General features: G+C 43.0%; 1 protein-coding gene across 1 annotated transcript in view; it reads left to right on the forward strand.

Moving 5' to 3' along the window:
• Positions 1 to 7,794, forward strand: part of LOC122259666 (uncharacterized) — a 64,341-nt gene that overhangs the window by 125 nt on the left and 56,422 nt on the right. The window contains exon 1 of the mRNA XM_086546732.1: positions 1 to 36. This exon is cut by the window's left edge and continues 125 nt beyond it. The gene's annotated coding sequence lies outside the window, so the exon portion shown is untranslated. The remainder of the gene's footprint in view (positions 37 to 7,794) is intronic.

Genomic DNA, 7,794 nt, shown 5'->3' on the forward strand with positions numbered 1-7,794 from the left:
GGTTATTGGCGATCTCCCCTCCGTCTCTCTCTTCCGGTAAGTACGGTGATTCCGATATGTTCTGCTCGTTGAGTCGTTCTTAGTTAAGGGATTTAAACCTGAACGACACACGCCCATTTCGTTTTGATGAGAATTGATGTTTGATTTTTTTTTCTTTTCTCGTTTGAGGTTAAAACGACTTAGCCACTGTGGGTCATCGACCTTGTTGGTAACATGTTCCGTGTGTAGGTGTGTTTATGTGTGTGTGTGTGTGTGTGTGTGTGTGTGTGTGTGTGTGTGTGTGTGTGTGTGTGTGTGTGTGTGTGTGTGTGTGCTTGTGTGTGTGTGTGTGTGCTTGTGTGTGTGCGCGTGCGTGCGTGCGTGCGTGCGTGCGTGCGTGTGTGTGTGTGTGTGTGTGTGTGTGTGTGTGTGTGTTGGTCGTACCCGCATGTGCACACGCGCGTTTATTTGAGTCCGTGAGCATCAGCGTGTGTCGTCCCGGTAATGTGATACTAAGTAGCCGTTGTGTCGTAGCGAAGTGCTTAAATGAAGGAAGGGGGGGATGAGGGTGAGGGGAGAGGGAGGGTGAGGGGGGGTGAAGGGGGTAAGTAGTCTCAGTCGTAGTCGTTATGATAACTTTTCTCCACTTCAACACAGCTTAACGAATTAGAGGGCTATAATGGTCGTTCTCAAAATCGCCATCAAATGTCAACCGAAAGTTAAAAAAAAGAAAGAAAGAAAAGAAAAAAGATAAGTTTTCAAGTAATAAAAATCCACCAATCGAGAGAAACAAGACAAAACAAAAGCAAGAAAAAAACACAGCAAGCAACAGCAAGAAACAACAAGAAACAAACACACAAACTAGAAGATTCCAAAGCTCCAACGACCAGGGAAAAAAAGCTCACGAAGGTCGTAGAGCCGTACCGGTACGACTTAAAGGCCAACTGGTCGTCTGAGCTACTCCCGGCTGCTGACACTCCTGACGCCGCACGGGACTCGAGATCGGCGCTGACTTGGACAGCTGACAGCAGGACACTCTGACGTAATTGCAACTTAGACTCGAGTTTGCATGAATTGATTTGGTGAATTGTGCTGATTAAGGATGAGGCGAAGGTAAAGGGTGCCCTTTTGTGACTGCTGGTCATTAGCATTTAGGTTATTATTATTATTATTATTACTATTATTGTTATTATCATTATTATTGTTTTTAGTATTGTTATTATTGTTATCATTATCATCAGCGTTCTTATTGTTATTGTTATTATTATTATCATTATTATCATTATCATTATTATTATTATTATTATTATTATTATTATTGTTGTTATCAGTAGTAGCAGCAGTAGTAATCGTAGCAATATAAATTATTATTATTACTATTATTATTGATATTGATAGTAATAAAAATGATAAAGATAATAACGATAATGATAATTGTTATCATAATGAAAACCAATGCTATGATTTAATTATCTTTGTCAACGAGAAAAGTATAATCCAAACAGTGGTGCTAATGATATCAGTGTTACAAGTAATGACAATAATTGTAACAATATTCGTAAGATAATATGACAGCAAAAAGGAAATGCTGATAATATTAGCAGAAATATAGATAGAAATAGCGGAATTAATGAAAGCAATAATAGAAGTGATGATAGGAATAGCCAAAAGTAATGATAGCAATTGCAAGGTACTAATGATATAATGACACAAGCAACAGGAATGATTGCACTCGTTGTTTAGTAACTCACAGGAATATTGTTGCAAGCACAAGAACATTTCTGCAACAGATAATCGCAAGTTGTTCTGATTTCGCTCCTCGTTTCTTATTTGTTTTCTTTTGTCTCGTGTTTTTATTTTTTATTTTTTTTTTGTCTTTTTTTTTGCTTGCTTGCTTGCTTGCCCTCGTCTGGAAATTGTTCGGTGTCTTTTGTTCTTGCGTGACGAAGTGGGTGTTAAAGTACAGAATGTAATGTCTTGTTGTATTTTTAAAGGCATTCCGTTGGCAAGGGTCAGAGGTCAGGGGTCAGAGGTCAGCGAAAGACATGTGGAATAGGAAGGCAGATAAATCGATGATCCATGATTAAAGAGAGAGAGAAAAAAAAAGTACGAACGAAGAAATATGAAAGTGAGGCAAAAGGATGATCAAGTTACAAATGACCTCATTATTTTCTGCATGATTAACATATATATTTTACGAGAAAAAGAAAGGTGATGATAGGCATGGTAATTCAGAACTCATTTTATGAAATTTTGGTCAATTTGTTTCGCTCTCTCTGTGATTACATCTCTAAAAGGACTTTTATATTTCAATGAGCTCTGTTTCCAGTTATGTTTTTTTTTGTGTTAGTCAGAATGATATTTTCCCCAATGCATGTTATTTTAATATGCTATTCTTACCGTAATGGCTTTTGGCTCAACCGTTTCTCCGTTTTCTTTGCGTTTTTAAATTTAATGGTTTCAGACTACGATAGGAAACGTTTTATTAACAGGAAATATGTATCTTTTACGGCAACATGTTTCAACTTTTTTCTTATCAATTTCTCTCTCTCTCTCTCTCTCTCTCTCTCTCTCTCTCTCTCTCTCTCTCTCTCTCTCTCTCTCTCTCTCTCTCTCTCTCTCTCTTTTTATTTTTTTTATTTTTTATTTTTTTTTATTATTATTATTTTTTTAAACAGGGAACGAAACAACGTTTATCCTCTTAGTCTTAATATCCAACTAACAGATGGCGCTCCATTCACCGTTTTCTGTTGTCATTCGTTTTCTTTGTCTCATTTATCTTTCGCTTTTTTTTTGTTTTAATATTCTATCGTATCTTTCGTCTTTATGATCATAGCTCTTGGGGATACTGTGTTTGAGGCCCTTAGAGTTTTATGCATTTTTTTTTTTTTGCTTCTACGTGAAAGGAACTTCATCTTTTCTTGAAAACTCGTTAATCAAAATGCATGATGCATTTACTACAACTCTTTAGAATGAAGTGAAACATTGATACTTTGCTATATCCGAAACCCCATGAATATGGACAGTCCGTAATCGACAATTTAAAACCCCTTTGACATGAAACAATACATAATCGATAACTCAAAACCCCTCTTGATATGAAACAGTCCAAAATCAATATTTTTAAAAACCCTTTTTAATACGAAACAGTACACAATCGATACCATTAAAGCCGCGTTGACAATTCATATTCATTCGATAGATACCAAGTTGCATTTCCCGGAGTCTAACCGGCACCCCTTCACATGCTACACCCTGAACCAGACACCCTTTCCACTCTTGCATGAATTCTTCACGAGACAACGGCTGTGGGGTCTGTAAGGGTTACGTTTCTGTGCTCCTTCTGATTAAATATCAACCTTAAAGGGTATGTCTCCTTGGCACAACGATAGCTAGGGGTTGGGAGCGTTTCCACGTTTGTGAGACCAGTGGAGGGTTTGCTCTTCAATACCACACATATGGGGACACGCACACTGAAGCACGGCGTACGCTTTCTCTCGTTCTGTCTCTCAGTCTGTGTTTGTCTGGGTTTTGGTTTGTCTGTCTGTCTGTCTGTCTATCTGTCTCTGTCTTTGTCTCTATGTCTGTTTCTGTCTCTCTTTCTCTGTCTGTCTGTCTCTGTCTGTCTGTCTCTGTCTGTCTGTCTCTCTCTCTCTCTCTCTCTCTCTCTCTCTCTCTCTCTCTCTCTCTCTCTCTCTCTCTCTCTCTCTCTCTCTCTCTCTCTCTCTCTCTCTCTCTCTCTCTCTCTCTCTCTCTCTCTCTCTCTCTCTCTCTCTCTCTCTCTCTCTCTCTCTCTCTCTCTCTCTCTCTCTCTCTCTCTCTCTCTCTCACTCACCCACACACGACACAGACACAATACACACGCGGCACACGCATAGAATCGATAGAACTTAAAAAAAAGGAGGAATCCCAGTCGAAATTGCTCTGGATGCAACTCCCCATCCGCCCCCCCCCCCCCCCCCCACCTCCCTTCCTTCCTGCTTCTCCTCACCCCCAACCTCCTCTGATCACCCCCTCTGTTTTCCCCTTTCTTCCATATCTCCATCTCCCCGTCTCCTCTTCTCTATTTTTTTCTACTTCTCTCTCATCTCCCTCTTTCTCCCTCTCCCTTCCTATCTTCTCACACTTTTTTCCTCCTTTCCTCTCTCCTTTCTGTCTTCCTCCCCCCTCCCCCTTCTTCCTCTATCTCTTTCTCTCTTCTTCTCCCTCCCCCCCTTCTCCCTGTTTTTTCCTCCCTCTGCCTCTCCCCCTTTCTCATTCTCTCAGTCTCCCCTTCTCCCTCTCTTCCCCCCTTATCCATTTCTCTCCCCCCCGATTCCTCTCATCATTCTCTATCACTCTCTCCCTCCTATCTCCCCTTCTCCCCCTATTTCTCCCTCTCCCCTACCCCTCCTACTTTCCCCTCTCCCCTTCTCCCTTTCCTCTCCTTCCTATCTCCCCTTCTCCCCCTATTTCTCCCTCTCCCCTACCCCTCCTACTTTCCCCTCTCCCCTTCTCCCTTACCTCTCCTTCCTATCTCCCCTTCTCCCCCTATTTCTTCCTCTCTCTCTCCCTCCCATCTCCCCCTCCTACCTCCCCTCTCCCCTTCTCCCCCTCCTACCTCCCCCCTCTCCCCTTCTCCCCTTCTCCCATTCCTCTCCCCCTTTCTCCTGTTCTCCCCTTTCTCCCCCTCCTACCTCCCCTCTAACTCTCCTACCTCCCCCTCCCCTTTCTCCCTCCTATCTCACCTTCTCCCCTTCGCCTTCCTCTTCCTCCCTTCTCCCCTTCCTCTCCATCCCATCTCCCCTTCTCCCCCTCTATCTCCCTCCTACCTCCCCTTCTCCCCTTCCTCTCCCTCCCATCTCCCCTTCCCCCCTCTCCCTCCCTCCCATCTCCCCTTCCCCCCCTCTCTCTCCCTCCTACCTCCCCTTCTCCCCTTCTACTCCCCCTCTCTCTCCCTCCTACCTCCCCTTATACTCCCCCTCTCTTTTCCTCCTGTCTCCCCTTCCTCTGCCCCCTCCTCCCCCCCTCGAAAACACGCACACACACGGCTATATAAAGTTCCATGACAGAATTTAGCATTCCATTAATCCGCTTGCCATACAGGAGGCTACTGTAGTTGTATTTGTTTTGTTTTTGTTTTGTTTGTTTTCTGTTAGTTTGATGTTTTCTTGTGTTGTGTGTGTGTGTATGCGTGTGATGTTGAGCTGTATTATTTTTATTTACTTTTATTGTTTAAATGTTTTTTTTATTTATTATTATTATTTTTATTTTACTGTATTTCGTTTTTCTGTATTGTTTTACTGTTGTTATTATTGCTATCGTTGCATAATATTTTTGTCCTTTTGTATTTGTTTACTAATGCTGACTGATCTTCAACATACGTAAACAAGCATCAGTTAAAAAAAAAAATGCAACAACAGGAGCACCATTAACTAATCGATGCAATGGAAATAATTTTTTGCAATGATAGCAATCGACCCATCACTCTCCCTCTCTTGATTGTGGTTGGGATAGAAGAGGAGGTGGAAGAGATGGAATAAAGAGAGGAGATGGGAGAGACAAGATAAATGGGTAAAAGAGGAGACTGGGAGAGAGGTGTGTGTGTGTGTGTGTGTGTGTGTGTGTGTGTGTGTGTGTGTGTGTGTGTGTATGTGTATGTGTGAGTGTGAGTGTGAATGTGAATGTGAATGTGAGTGTGAGTGTGAGTGTGAGTGTGAGTGTGAATGTGAGTGTGAGTGTGAGTGTGAGTGTGAGTGTGAGAGTGAGTGAGAGAGAGAGAGAGAGAGAGAGAGAGAGAGAGAGAGAGAGAGAGAGAGAGAGAGAGAGAGAGATTATGAGCTCATTGAGTTTCTAGAATTTTTCTTTGATTTAGTGGATACACTTTTTTCTACTGATAACTCTATCTGCTTTTTAACCTGTAATTCTTTTGCAGTCTATATTTGCAGTAGCAATTTTAAGAATGAGTAATTGGGTGCGTTGCATGTTTTTATTTGTGTTTTTGTAAGTGTGATATCAGATTATACGGTGTACTTATACTTCAATTTTATCTTTTTAATGACGTGTATATTTTGTGGTATGCATGTGTATATGTGTAAGTGTGTGCGTAGGTAGGTAGTTGTGTATGCTTTTATATATCCGTGTATACATACATGTATATACATATATACATATATATATATATATATATATATATATATATATATATATATATATATATATATATATACACTATATGTATATGTATATATATACATACATACATGCACACACACACACACACACACACACACACACACACACACACACACACACACACACACACACACACACACACACACACACACACACACACACACACACACACACACACACACAGTATATAAAACCAAATCAACGCCCAACCAGGTGTAGCCATTACATTTCCGTGTCACTATCTTGTTATGCAAATTTCAGAAATTGCGTCATCACGTTGATAGCAGACCCGTCCGAATGCCACGACTTCGGCTTAGACTTCCGCCTTTAAAACAGACTCTGTAAACCTTCTGACATTCTTTTTTTTTCTTGCTTCCTCACTCTGGTTTGGGTTGGACCAGGTTACGTCTCTGTGGTTAGGGTTCTGTTTTTTTGTCTGTCTGTCTGTCTGTCTTTGTCTTTCTCTCTCTCTCTCTCTCTCTCTCTCTCTCTCCCTCCCTCCCTCCCTCCCTCCCTCCCTCCCTCCCTCCCTCCCTCCCTCCCTCCCTCTCTCTCGTTTTCTTTCTTTCTTCCTTATCTTCTTCCAACCCATCCATAATCCCTCCCACCCCCTTCCCCTCCCTCTCTCCTTGCCTCCCTCCCTCCCTGCCTCTCTCCTTGCCTCCCTCCCTCCCTCCCTCCCTCCCTCCCTCCCTCCCTCCCTCCCTCCCTCCCTCCCTCCCTGCCTCTCTCCTTGCCTCCCTCCCTCCCTCCTTGCCTCCACTCTTTCTCCTTAAAGTTATCTTAGCCACAATCCGCACACTCAGCGGTCGACATTGTCATAAACTCAGAAGCAGCCAAGACAATCAAAATCAATATTCCTCCTTGATCCCTGCAGTCGATGTACTGCCATTCAATATCCAACCGATCGTATGCAACATCACCTTGCAATTTCTGACACGTTTCTTTTCTTTTTTTTCACTCTGAAGGTCGAATCCGGAGCGTTCGCGTATTCACAACATGCAGACAGGAGTCGTTCTTTTAGCTCAAATACCTGTTATTCGCACATTCGGTAATAACTTGTAAATTACGACTCTTAATATGCGTGTGGGGGGTAGAGAGGGAGGGAGAGGGAGAGGGAGGGAGAGATGGAGAGAGGGAGGGAGAGAGGGAGGGAGAGAGAGAGGGAGAGGGAGAGGGAGAGGGAGAGGGAGAGGGAGGGAGGGAGGGAGGGAGGGAGAGGGAGGGAGGGAGGGAGAGGGAGGGAGAGGGAGAGATGGAGGGAGAGATGGAAGGAGGGAGAGAGGGAGGGAGGGAGGGAGGGAGGGAGAGAGGGAGAGAGAGAGAGAGAGAGAGAGAGAGAGAGAGAGAGAGAGAGAGAGAGAGAGAGAGAGAGAGAGAGAGAGAGAGGAGAAGGAAGAATAGAAAACTGACCATGAAGAAGAGAACTAACAATGATAAGGAAAGGAGAGAAAGAAAGAAAACATAGAAAACGAGAGAGAGAGAGTAACAGAGAGAGAGTGAGAGTGAGAGTGAGAGTGAGAGTGAGAGTGAGAGTGAGAGTGAGAGTGAGAGTGAGAGTGAGAGAGAGAGAGAGAGAGAGAGAGAGAGAGAGAGAGAGAGAGAGAGAGAGAGAGAGAGAGAGAGAGAACTAGAACGAGA

The sequence above is a fragment of the Penaeus japonicus genome, unplaced genomic scaffold, assembly GCF_977035675.1.
Source record: "Penaeus japonicus unplaced genomic scaffold, GWHDUDI00000001_assembly GWHDUDI00000018, whole genome shotgun sequence".
Lineage (NCBI taxonomy): Eukaryota > Metazoa > Arthropoda > Malacostraca > Decapoda > Penaeidae > Penaeus > Penaeus japonicus.